The sequence below is a fragment of the Acanthochromis polyacanthus genome, chromosome 3 (genome assembly GCF_021347895.1).
Source record: "Acanthochromis polyacanthus isolate Apoly-LR-REF ecotype Palm Island chromosome 3, KAUST_Apoly_ChrSc, whole genome shotgun sequence".
NCBI classification, from domain to species: domain Eukaryota; kingdom Metazoa; phylum Chordata; class Actinopteri; family Pomacentridae; genus Acanthochromis; species Acanthochromis polyacanthus.
Genome location: NC_067115.1, coordinates 30809839 through 30823352, shown reverse-complemented (window position 1 = coordinate 30823352; position 13514 = coordinate 30809839).

The following is a 13514-nucleotide window of genomic DNA, read 5'->3' as shown; positions in this document are numbered from 1 at the left end:
GAAAATTAAATAATCAAAAACAGCCATTACTTTTGAATTGTTGATTAACATAATTATTTAAAAAAACAAACTAATGAAACAGGCCTGGACAAAAATGATGGTACCTCTATAAAAGATTGAAAACTATTTGACCAGAGTGACATGATTAACTCAGGTGTGTCATTTAATTGACATCACAGGTGTTTCCAAACTCATAATCAGTCAGTCTGCCTATTTAAAGGGAGACAAGTAGTCACCCTGCTGTTTGGTGAAAAGGTGTGTACCACACTGAACATGGACAACAGAAAGCGAAGGAGAGAATTGTCCCAGGACATCCGAAAAAAAATTATAGACAAGCATCTTAAAGGTAAAGGCTATAAGACCATCTCTAAACAGCTTGAAGTTCCTGTGACAACAGTGGCTCATATTATTCAGAAGTTCAAGACCCACGGGACAGTAGCCAACCTCCCTGGACGTGGCCGCAAGAGGAAAATTGATGACAAATTGAAGAGACGGATCGTTGGAATTGTATCCAAAGAGCCCAGAGCAACCTCCAAAGAAATTAAAGGTGAACTCCAAGGCCAAGGTACATCAGTGTCAGATCGCACCATTTGTCGTTGTTTGAGCCAAAGTGGACTTCATGGGAGACGACCAAGGAGGACACCACTGCTGAAAAAAACTCATAAAAAAGCGAGACTGGAATTTGCAAAAATGCATGTTGACAAGCCACAAAGCTTCTGGGAGAATGTCCTTTGGACAGATGAGACCAAACTGGAGCTTTTTGGTAAGGCACATCAACTCTATGTTCATAGACTCAAAAACCAAGCATACGAAGAAAAGAACACTGTCCCTACGGTGAAACATGGAGGAGGCTCAGTAATGTTTTGGGGCTGCTTTGCTGCATCTGGCACAGGGTGTCTTGAAAGTGTGCAAGGTACGATGAAATCTGAAGACTATCAAGGCATTCTGGAGAGAAATGTGCTGCCTAGTGTCAGAAAGCTTGGTCTCAGTCGCAGGTCATGGGTCTTCCAACAGGACAACGATCCAAAACACACAGCCAAAAACACCCAAGAATGGCTGAGAGAAAAGCGTTGGACTATTCTAAAGTGGCCTTCTATGAGCCCAGATCTGAATCCCATTGAACATATGTGGAAGGAGCTGAAACATGCCATTTGGAGAAGACACCCATCAAACCTGAGACAACTGGAGCTGTTTGCTCATGAGGAGTGGGCCAAAATACCTGTTGACAGCTGCAGAACGCTCATTGACAAATACAGAAATCGTTTAATTGCAGTGATTGCCTCAAAAGGTTGTGCAACAAAATATTAAGTTATGGGTACCATCATTTTTGTCCAGCCCTATTTCATTAGTTTGTTTTTTAAAATAATTATGTTAATCAACAATTCAAAAGTGATGGCTGATTTTGATTATTTAATTTTCAATAAATTTTTATTTATTGTTACTTTTGTGAGTTTCAAGTGATTTCAGTGAGAATTGTGGGTTTTTCCTTCTTTAACTGAGGGGGACCAACAATTTTGTCCACGTGTGTAAAAGGTTATACTTAAATAAGAGAAGTGTGTGCTTCATAATAAAGGATCTGCTTTGCTTGGTTGCCTTCCTTGCTGGAAACTGTGATGAAAACCACAGATGTGATAAAACTGTGGGCTTGGTCGTTATTTCCATCAAATTAATTTTTCTCAGAGCTTTTAAATGCTGAAACATCTAAAAAGGGACATCATAGGTGTGTTCATTAATGAGGGATCACATTTTAATCGTTTAGTTTTAAATATTAACAATTCATTTCATTATATTTTGTCTTTTAACAATTTCTGTGATCATAATTAGTGGAAATTAAATTTGTTCCACTTTAATCAAATTTGCAAGATCAGTTAGAGTGCAGCATGGCTCTCCTTTTAGTGTCACATGCACTTGTTTCTATTTTGCCCTCAGAGACACAAAAAACATTCCTGCAGGTTAAAAAAGGTATCGATAACATGTTAGCATGCAGTTGCTATGAAATGAACCTTTACAAATGGAGTTTTTAACTGCGAGATAATCAAAAAATCAGTTTATGATGCAACTTTTTCTCTGAAAGTGCTGTGAGCGAACCAAAACAGAACAGCAGCAGGCCAGAAAACCAGACTTTTACATTATACAGTCATTCCACCAACTGTTCACCTTCTGACTGAAGTTTTGGGAACAACTTCAAAGATCCCATGGAACCACGTTTATTGTGGCATGAAAGACAAAATGATTTCTGTGAGAGCTGTGGGATTCAAGTTGAATCTAGATTTTACTGTGGAGCTATTTGTAAATGCGTCACTTCATCAATTTGGCAAGAAATATTGTGATAAAATGATATTCTACAAGTCTTCAAATTTAAGGAGCTGACAACATGAAATGTTGACATGACGTATCAATAAAGGTGAAGGGTTTAGTTCAGGCAACTGGACTTATTCTTGTGCTTTTGAAGACGTTTCGCCTCTCATCTGAGCGGCTTCTTCAGTTCTAAAAACTAGTATGGAGAGTCCCAGGTATTTAACCACTAGAGGTGAAGGTGGGGCTAAGGCTGATGGTATCTACTAAAAGACTAAAGAAGTCTTTCAGCAAACAGGTGCTGAAACCCAGTAAGGTATTAATATGGGAATAGAGAGGGGCCTGGTGAGAGTCGTTGACTTAACGGCCCACTGAGTCGCCTCCTACCTGTGACTCATCATCATGTGATTCGAAAAGTCTTAAAGAGCACAAAAATAAGTCCAGTTGCCTGAACTAAACCCTTCACCTTAAGATGACCTGGACAACTGAGAACCTTCACAGACATGATGCATCAATAAAGTTATTAAAATAGTTCACCAGCTGATCAACCTACCTGAAATACTGTTATGTTGTGATTTGTGTGTTGTGTGTTATGATTTACCATTTCTTGTGTACATATCCTCTAGATTTAGGTGAATTGATATGTTTTGCAAGAAAGACCCTCAATTTGTAAAGCAACAAGGAACTATAGCAGTCAGATACAGTAACTGCAGTCAAGGAAAAAATCCATTTCTCCCTCAACTGTAGCAAGATTTATGCTGACGCAGGAAACGTTCCATCATTACACCACCATACAGGAAGCAGCTAATACCAAAAATGGCTCTGCTTTCTGCTAAAACCGTTGACTTTGAGAAAGAGAAGTGAATGTCTGCAGGTTTGCAGCACATTACACAAATCAAATCAAATCAAACTTGATTTATATAGCACTTTTCATACAGTTTAAAAATGCAACACAAAGTGCTGTACAACATTTAAAAACATTAAAAACAAGCAAACCCATCCCTCCCTCCCTCCCTCCCTCCCTCCCTCCCTCCATATATGCACACAACTGCACAAGCACACACACACACATGCACGCCCACACAAACACAGACTGACTGTAGGGAGACATGGCATGACACTGATGATTGAGGAAAACGCCTCCATTGGGAACGTCAACACCAGGAGGAGTCGCAGGCCATGACTGCCAGGGGTGCTGGCACCTGGACCTCCCCGACCCCGACAGACAGGGGGACCCCGACACCAAGGTGGGGAGCCCCCAACCAGCCGGGCCAAAGGGACCCATGGACAGCACCCCCAGCAGCAGACCAGATACAGCCCCCCATGTTGAGAACACCCCTGAGGAAACACTGGAGTTAAAAAAAAATATTAAAAATTTTAAACTATAAGATAGAATAAAAGACCTGTAAGATAAGTAGAGGGTGGAAGGTTAAAAGAGTACAAATACATAAATCAAAAAATAGAGAATGATAAGAACATATGAAGGAATTAAAAGGTTCATTAAAAGCCTGATTAAAAAGGTGAGTCTTTAACCGTCTTTTAAAAACATCAACAGTCTCTGCAGTCCTGAGGTTCTCCAGCAGGCAGTTCCACAGGCGGGGGCTATAGAGGCTAAATGCCCCCTCACCATGGGTTTTGGTTCTGGCTTGTGGTGTAATTAAAAGGCCGCTGCCAGAAGACCTCAGGATCCGTGAGAGTCGATATGTTACAAGCAGATCAGATAAATAAAAAGACGCAAGGCTGTTAAGACATTTAAAAACTCATAAAAGAACCTTAAAATTGATCCTGAAGTAGATGGGGAACCAATGCAGCGACTTTAAAACTGGTGTAATGTGTTTCCACCCTCTGGTCCTCGTCAGCACGCATGCGACTGAGTTGTGCAATAATTGTCGATTAAAAATACTGTTTTTCGGAAGACCAGAGAGCAGGGCCTTACAATAGTCTAAATGAGAAGAGATAAAAGCATGCATTAGCACCTCCATGGTGGCCTGAGAAAGAAACGGGGGGATTCTGGCTATATTCTTAAGATGGTAAAAACCTATCTTTGTTATATTTTTAATATGTGGCATAAAATTCAGCTCAGCGCCAAAAATCACACCCAGGTTTTTTACAAATTCTGCTGGTTTAAAATCTTGTAATTCTGATAAAAGTTTCTCTCACTGGCCTTCAGGAACTATGACTAAAACCTCAGTTTTGTCCTGGTTGAGCTGTAGGACGTTCGCTGCCATCCATGACTTAATGTCTAAATCCAGTTTAAAATGTATCTATTGGCCCTGTGTCATCAGGAGACATGCCAATGTACAGCTGTGTATCATCAGCGTAGCTATGGAAACTGATGCCGTGTCTCCTGATGATGTCCCCAAGAGGAAGCATATAAAGATTAAAAAGAATGGGACCTAAAATTGACCCTTGGGGAACCCCACATCTAATTTCATGGGTTCCTGAGGAACACGTTTCCATACTTACATAAAAACATCGGTCTGAGAGGTAAAAAGTGAACCAGTTAAAAACAGTACCAGAGAGGCTGACCAGGTGTCTAAGTCTGTTTAATAAAATGTGATGGTCTACTGTATCAAAAGCAGCACTTAGATCCAGCAGAACCAACACTGTTAAATTTTTATTATCCAAATTCCACCTGATGTCGTTTAAAATCTTTAAAAGTGCTGTCTCTGTACTGTGGTTCATCCTAAAACCACACTTATGTTTTTCTAGAATGTTAATTTTGTTTAAAAAGTCATTGTTTTTCTAAAATTTTACTTAAAAATGGTAAGTTGGATACAGGACGGTAGTTATTAAAAACATTGGGGTCTAGACTGCTCTTCTTCAGAAGGGGCCTCACCACCGCCATTTTAAAGGCAGTGGGGAAGACACTCGTCTGAAGAGAGCAACTCATTATGTTTAAAAACTGTTCCTCAAAGAATCCATAAAATGATTTTAAAAGTGATGTGGGAATTGTATCTAAAAGGCAGGTTGCTGAGTTTACTTGGGAGAAAACTCGACCAAGTGTCCCTGCATCAACCAGGGCAAAACTCTCCAGTGTTTCCTCAGGCAAGTATAGCAGATTAGATGTGTTAACAGATAAGGCTTGTTGGGACAAAAGGCTGGCTCTGATGTCCTTGATTTTGGTTCTGAAGTGGTCTGCAAAGTTCTCACAAAGAGCGTCAGATGGTGTTTTAAAAATGTTATTAAATTAGTGCCTGTTAAGACATTAAAGGTGGAGAAGAGGAACCGGGGGTTGGTTTTTATACACAACATCAACTCAGCTGCACGCACTTGCTAAAAATACACTACCAGTCAAAAGTTTGAACACAACTTCTCATTTAACGGTTGTTATTTATTTTCATGACTGTTTACATTGTAGATTCTCACAGAAGGCATCAAACTATGAATGAACAACAGCATTAAGAAGGCAAGAAATTCCACAAATGAACTTTGACAAGGAACACCTGCGAAGTGAGAACCATTTCAGGTGACTTCCTCATGAAACTCAGGGAGAGAATGGCAAGAGTGTGCGAAGCTGAAATCAAAGCAAAGGATGGCTATTTTGAAGAATCTAAAATATAAAACATGTTTTGACTTATTTCACACTTACTACATAATTCCATATGTGTTCATTGATAGTTTTGATGTCTTCAGTGAGAATCTACAATGTAAATAATCATGAAAATAAAGGAAAATCGTCAAATGAGAAGGTCTGTCCAAACTCTTGACTGGTAGTGAACATTCTTCTGAAAGTGTTTTAAATACTTTGAAATATAAACGTACATTACCTGGTACGCAGAGAAGGAGGACAACAAATCCACTCGCTGCTGCTGGTAAACTCATAGCTGCTCTTGACTCTGTCAAATCGCTTCCATGGGATCTCAAACACAACAGAAACAAGACTTGTCAGTTTGTCACAGTAAACATTTTTTCACCAAAAAGTGGAGGACGTGTTTCTTGATAACAGTTTCTACTGTAAATGTAAAAATTGTCTTTGCCAGAGGCAGAGCTGTTTAAAGCTGATTTCCTTCCTTTTTAGATGATTAATATGCAGGAACACACAGGCAGGACACCCAAGTTGAAATGAAGAAATGATTCTTATTGATGCTTTGCATGCATGGACCTCTTACAGTTTTTATCGAAAAGACACTAAATTCCATTCACTGCACACAACCAACAACTGACTGCATACATTTCTCAAAAACAGGACTCTGCTGTCAAAACCTTGAACACTATTTATGGTTTGCACACAGTTTCCAAAACTCTTGCACTCTTTTTTGCAAAAGACTGAATACGTTTTGGGCTGCACAGTGGTGTAGTGGTTAGCACTCTTGCCTTGCAGCAAGAAGATCCCGGCCTGGGCCTGGGATCTTTCTGCATGGAGTTTGCATGTTCTCCCTGTGCATGTGTGGGTTTTCTCGCATGTGTGGGTTTTCTCCGGGCACTCCGGCTTCCTCCCACAGTCCAAAAATATGTTGAGGCTAATTGACTATTCTAAACTGCCTGTAGGTGTGAATGTGAGTGTGATTGTGTCTGTATATGTAGCCCTGTGACAGACTGGTGACCTGTCCAGGGTGTCCCCTGCCTTCGCCCGAGTCAGCTGGGATAGACTCCAGCACACTCCGCAACCCTAATGAGGATAAAGCGGTGTATAGAGGATGGATGGTTGAACACGTTTTTTGCTCATTTGAACACACTTTTCACTCATACCACGTTTTTCAAAAAGTGAACACCAGGAGGCAGAATTGGGACACTGTTCCAACACTGCTGTCACAATTAAGACACAACAGGTCAAAACTGAAAACACTTTTACTAATGAAGTGCACACTATAAAACCTGCTGGAAAACAGAATTAACTGTTCAGAATGGATGAGGGGCAAGAGGTCGTGTTGGAAGAAGAGGATGTGGGCGATCCAGAACCAGAACCAGAACCTAGATCTGGACCTGGACCTGGACCTGGACCTGGACCTGGACCTGGACCTGGTCCTGATCCTGGTCCTGGACCATGACCCAGACAAAGACCAAGGCCACGACCTAGACGGAGACAAAGACCCACGCAAAAAAAAAATTCCAGATGAAATTTGTGCCACTGTCATTGATAATGTGCTGATTCATGGAATGGCAATGAAAGAAGCAGTACAAAGAGTGACACCCAACCTGAGCAGATACACAGTGGGATCAATTATTCAACGATTTAAAGAGGACAACAGGTATGAGCAACTCTAATATACTCATACTTACAGTATAGTAAGTTTACTGTACTTTTACCTTTTTTTTGTAGGGTTGTAAGACCGCTTGTTGTGTCAGGAAGACCGCCTTTACTTAACAGCGCCAAGAGGCCCTGATTGTCCAAATGGTGGTGCAAAACAATGTAATAAAACTGTGTGAAATCCAGCAGTGGATAATCCCAGACAACAAAAATTTCAGAGGAATCAACAATCCAAACCTCTCCACCACTGACTGAGTGCAGAAGAAAAACAGGATCAGCATGAAGCAAGTCTACAGAGTTCCCTTTGAAAGGAACTCCCTTAGAGTGAAAGAACAGCGATTTCAATATGTGCAAATCAGTATATGAAATTACTCTTGCATATCATGATCCCAAATCCTGTATTCCAGTATAGTCCTTTTTACACATGCACTATTCTCTGAACAATCTGTTGTTAAGGTCAGCAGATGGTAAGGATGGTGCAAATAGTAAATTGTTTCAGGTTTATTGTGGTTTAGTTTAGAGTTTTTTAAATTAATTGTGATGATACACATGAATACATCTGTGTGAATGAGGCTGGTTTCAACCTGGCCAAGAGGAGGAGAAGAGGGAGAAACATCATTGGACAACAGGCTATAGTCAACGTTTCAGGTCAGCGTGGGTTCAACGTAACCCTCTGTGCTGCAATAAGCAATGATGGAGTAACTGACCATCATGCAGTTCTGGGTCCATACAACACCAAGCATTTGTTGACTTTCTTGATGGACTTGGTGAGGGTCTACTGACACAGGTGCAGCAGGGTGTTTGGCAAGAAGACACGGTTTTTGTTGTTGTCTGGCATGGGCGTAACCACCATCTCAGAAGTGAGGGGGACAAATTTTTCAGAGCGATTTATCATTCTCTTACATTTAATTGCACCGTCCTTAGTGGCTAAAGAACCACATAATCCCTAACAGCCACAGTACAATACCAGGGGACCAACTAGGCTAGTTCTTTAAACTATAAAGTATAAAACTTTAAACTATAAAATCTAAAGTTTTAGTGGCCAAACTCTAGTTGAGTTGACAACAATGTCCCTTGAACATCTACTGGATGAGTAGCCAAAGGTGCCAAACACTGAACATGAAATGATCAGTACTGCCTGGTTTCTCCCTGCAATAGATATCTTATTCACAGGAAGTTATAATCTCTCCTTACCTGTAAAGACCCTACATCCTTGTCCCTGCTGCTGGCCTCTGATCCATCTCCTCCCTGACTCTGCTCTTTCTGTTATGGAAATAAACATTTAAAAAATGTGGTAAGAAAAATTCTGAAATAGCATTAGGAAGAGTAAAAACTGCAGTAGAATTTAACCTCAAAATCACTTTAACCCATAGATACATATTTTTTTCTCAGTCACTTATATTTTTTTCACCTCTGCAGACCCTGCATCAGTGGTGTAGTCCAGGGTATACGGCGGTATACGGCATATACCCACTTATTTTTCAGTTAGCATTGCGTATACCCACTTCTAATGCTCCCTGGTGCGCATTATTCCATAGATATATATCTATGCATTATTCAGTACAGCCCGATCTCACGAGGATTCGTGAAACTGTCACGTAAGTTTTAGTTTCGGTTTCGTGACAGTTTCACGAATCCCCGTGAGACCGTGTTGTTCAGTAATATCTGTGTGCCAGGTAGCCCTCTTTTCCTTAAGGATGATGAAGCCATGAACAACCCTCCTCTTCCTGTAATTGGCTGGTACATGCTACCTTCACTGATTCGATTGGTTAGCTTTAGGGATAAGCCAATCAGAGGCAGAGTAGGGCGGGTCATACAGAGGAAAATTTTGCTAACACCTCTGTGGCACTCCAGTTGATTCACAGGTCTGCTTGAAAGATGCGCGGAAATGCGAGAAAGTCAGAATAAACACCTTTCAAGTGAGGTGTTTCTTTCAATCAATGATCTTGACATGTGGGGATGTTTCTGCTGATGCATGTCAGGGCTGGATCAGACACACTAGGTTTTCTTTCCAGAGAAAACATAGCTTGTGATGTTGATGAGGTTCTGTGTTCTGACCAGGCTGAAAGAATTGATGCAGACGTGGTGTAAATATTTTCATACTGTACTGTGTACAATACAGTGCTGTATTTTTTTGTTTAACATTATTTTTATTTTGTGATATACAGTCAGGCACTGCAATGCCCCCCGCTGATTCATTTATAGGATGCATTTGTACTGTGTCATTTTTTTATATTTCATTTGAAAACAGTGAGAGAAGAGTGTTTTATATTTAGCAGTGCAGTGTCCTACTTTTGCTTTGTACGTGCTAATTTTGAAAACAAAGTTCAAAGTTTGACAATAATGTGGGCTTTTGACATAAGTGTGCAGTGCTTTGCAAATTGTGTCCTAATAAAGAAAATAGTTTGCAGTGTTTTGGGAAATGTGTGCTATTTTTCAGGATCAGTGTCTTATCAAGAGAGAAACTGTAAATGGTCACATTCTATAGTGGCATGATTTCTGATCATCAATAACTAACCTGTTTTTTTTTTCAAGTTTCTACTGCAATGATTTAAATCTGTTACAAAATGTCAATGTTTGATTCCAGTGTGTTAAAATAGAAACTGTACATGTTGTGAAATATTTTGCTTTAGTTCTACCTGTCTGCTCAGTATTAAGTCCAGTGGATTAAAGGTCACATCTTATTTTCATCCTAAACATTATCTGTACAGCTCAAAAAAGCTTGAATTCTAGTCAAATGTTCTGCTGTATGCTGCTGTTACTGAAAACTGAACATTAAAACATTTTACAGTGCTGAGTGTTTATTTGAGACAGCAGACAGGCAACTTCTCTCAGTTAAAGTTGTTTATTCTGCAATGCCAAGTAGCTTGATATCAACAACAATTACACTTCAGAGGACTAAAGTTAACAAAGGTGTTAATCTGAAGGCATCTTCCCAGTAATGGATGCAGTATTCAGTATACAGAGTATATTTATGAAATGTGCTACAATCTCATTGGTCAAACTGGTGGAGAAGAGCCGTGGTTTAGACTTGGCTCTCTCTCGTTGGTGGACAGGCTTGTCCACATCTTCTTACCATACAATCCTCCAATGAATCATCAGTCTCTGATAACCTGAAAGAGAAAGGAATCCCTCCCTACAATGACTCATAGGTGTGTTTGTGTCTTTATTAGTAGTCATAGCCTAAGGATACAGTCTTATGTCGTTACTTATGGTCTTCCTGTTCAAGTTGTATGACAGTGCTCTCATTGCTTTGGGTGATGCATGCCTCCAATCATATGCACTTTATCAGTTTTATGTTCTTTTACATTATCTTAAAAACAAGTGCAGCCTTCAGTGAGTAGTAGCTGGTATGTGTGAGCATGCAGCGAGTGTCCATGAGAGTGTGTGTGTCTGCAGTGTGTGTTCATGTGTCTGATGTGTCTTGAGTGTAAGCTGGTGTGCTTTGTCCTCTGTTTGACCTGCTACTATTCAACTTTGTTTCTTCCCAATTCACATAGTGTGAGATAAAGTTTGAGATCCTCCCGTCTTACACAGGTCAACACAACTCTTTTATTTAGCACATAATGCCATGTGTAAATCAGCATTAAGCCAGCAGTATGTTTAATAGAAACAATAAAAATAATAAATCCTAGCAAAATGTATCCAGTTCCATCACTTCCTGCGCAGCATCATTTTCCACTGTGATGTTTCACTGTCACTACTTTCTGTTTCCATCAGGTCAGTCCAGTCTGTGATTTCACTGCATCTGTAGAAAGTGAAAAATGATTTGTGAGATATTTCCCAAAACTGTGACAATGCACTTTTCAACAGTTGATCATTTTGATTAATTTAATGTGATCTGCATTAAAAAACTGATTTTGATTCAAAAATAGACATTTGTAAGTGACCCTAAACTTTTGAATGGTTGTGTATATGTATATAAAAACATAAATACAGCCATAAATCCCATCTCTAGTGGCAGCAGCCTTCTCCATCGATTCCTTCTCTCAGCAGGTGAGTGTGTGGCATGGTATGTGGGCAGGTGTTGTCAATCCAGTCAGCAAGGTTTGGTGTGCTGGCAGGTGATATTGATACAGACTACTCCTGTTCCCATAAAGCCAGGCTCTGCACACGACTCGGTCCCAGACTGTCAAAAAAAAAAAAAAAAAAAAACCTTGTCCTGAACCACCTGTCAGCCAAGCCACCTGGATTCCTCTGCACACCTCGCCTGGATCTAGCTAAAACTACCTGGACCTCACACACTGCGTTCCTGCTGCCTGAACCAACACTCCCACTGGTCAAGTATCTTCACGCTGCAGCACCTGCCCATCACACCATAAATTACACCACTCCAGCCTGCCATGCTCTGTTTCCCATTCTATGTTTTGTTCTTACAGCCAAATCCATCCATCCATTATCTATTCACTAGTGATGGTGAAATCGAAGCTTCATAAAGCAATGAACCACTTTGACACATCTGCTTCAAGAATGACACATTGCTTCGAAGCATTTGACACAACCAGAAGAGTGACATCTGCTGGTCCTGTGTCAGAACTGCATCCAAGTGGAAAAAAATGAAAAAGCCTCAGGACTGCTTGTCTCACACTGATTTGTACTTGCAATAAATGTTTTAAAACGTTATATATGTATGTTTGTGTACATATATGTGTAGTGTGTTTCTATGAATGAATGTGTGTTGTGTATGAGTGAATCTATCTGTATGTGTCTGTGTGTTGTTTTTAATGTATGAAATGCAACTAGATACATCTAAACTAAATTCGAACTAAATGTATACTCAACCTAACTTCTCTCAAAATGACAAATGGCAAATGCACTAGCGTGATCTCCTCCTCTCAAAAACCCACAATTTGAGGAGTGAATCAGACCCCTATGCCTTTTAAGACCTGGACAGATTGAAATGTCCAACCCCTTCAAAGTTCGCGCGAAGCACTGTGACACGCGATGTGACGTAACGAGGTCTCGTTCTCGATAGTCACGTGATTGTGGGCGTGCTGAAGCAGGGATCAAAATACCGGCTGTGTCCGAAATCGCATACTAACGTACTACATACTACATTCTCAATGAGTATATACTGTATACTACGTACTATAAGTATGATTAGAATGCCGACCGTTCACACTGTAGTATACTACTCCGTTTCCCATAATGCATTTCAAACCTCCGACGACAAAAACCGGAAGTACGGCTATCAAATATCTCGGCTGAATGCCGGCTTCAGGTCGATTTTATGCTAATAAACAGTCGCATAATTAATGTGGCAATTTCAAGCTGGCACTCCTCATGCAGTTATTAGCCAGATTATGCGAATCGTTTCGGTTGTAGCTGCAGGCTACTCGAGGTAGCTGCTACTTGTTCTGTATGCAAAGCAAGCTGCTGCAACTAGCTGCTAGCATTCAGTAGCACGTTGTGAGGCGTCTGACAAATTTAAAACGTTGGTCAGAAAACGCCTGTGGGGTGATTAGGATGACTACTTAACCACATAAAGTAAAATAAAAATCGCCGCGGTCCAGCCACATATCCCACGGAGGCTTGCATTTCGGTGGATAGCTCGCAAAGCATTATGGGGCGGTTGAGTATGACTAGTGTGGTCACCGCGCATACTTAAAAATTTTCCGGATATAGTATACATCTGGGTATTTCTCGCGTACTCAATCTTTTCATACTATCTAATGTGAACGCACTACATACTTATTTTGACGTCACACTTAGTATGAGTAGTACGTTAGTATGCGATTTTGGACACAGCCACCGTCTCGGAACACTTTGGCTTCAAAAGCTCGGCACTGTGTCGAGCAAACTGGCTCGAGCGTAACATCACTACTATTCACAGCTTAAGTTGTATAGCTGAGTTTCTTGCTCTCTCTCTCACCTCTATCATCTCCACCACTTCATTTGATTCAGCTTCATGGCTCGAGGACATCTTCTTCCTGGAATGAAACCAAAATCAAAGGAATCAAGGTTTGAAAGTAAATCTTTGAAATGGAAGGTAAAAGACTAATGGATTCAAAGATGTTTTACCTCATCC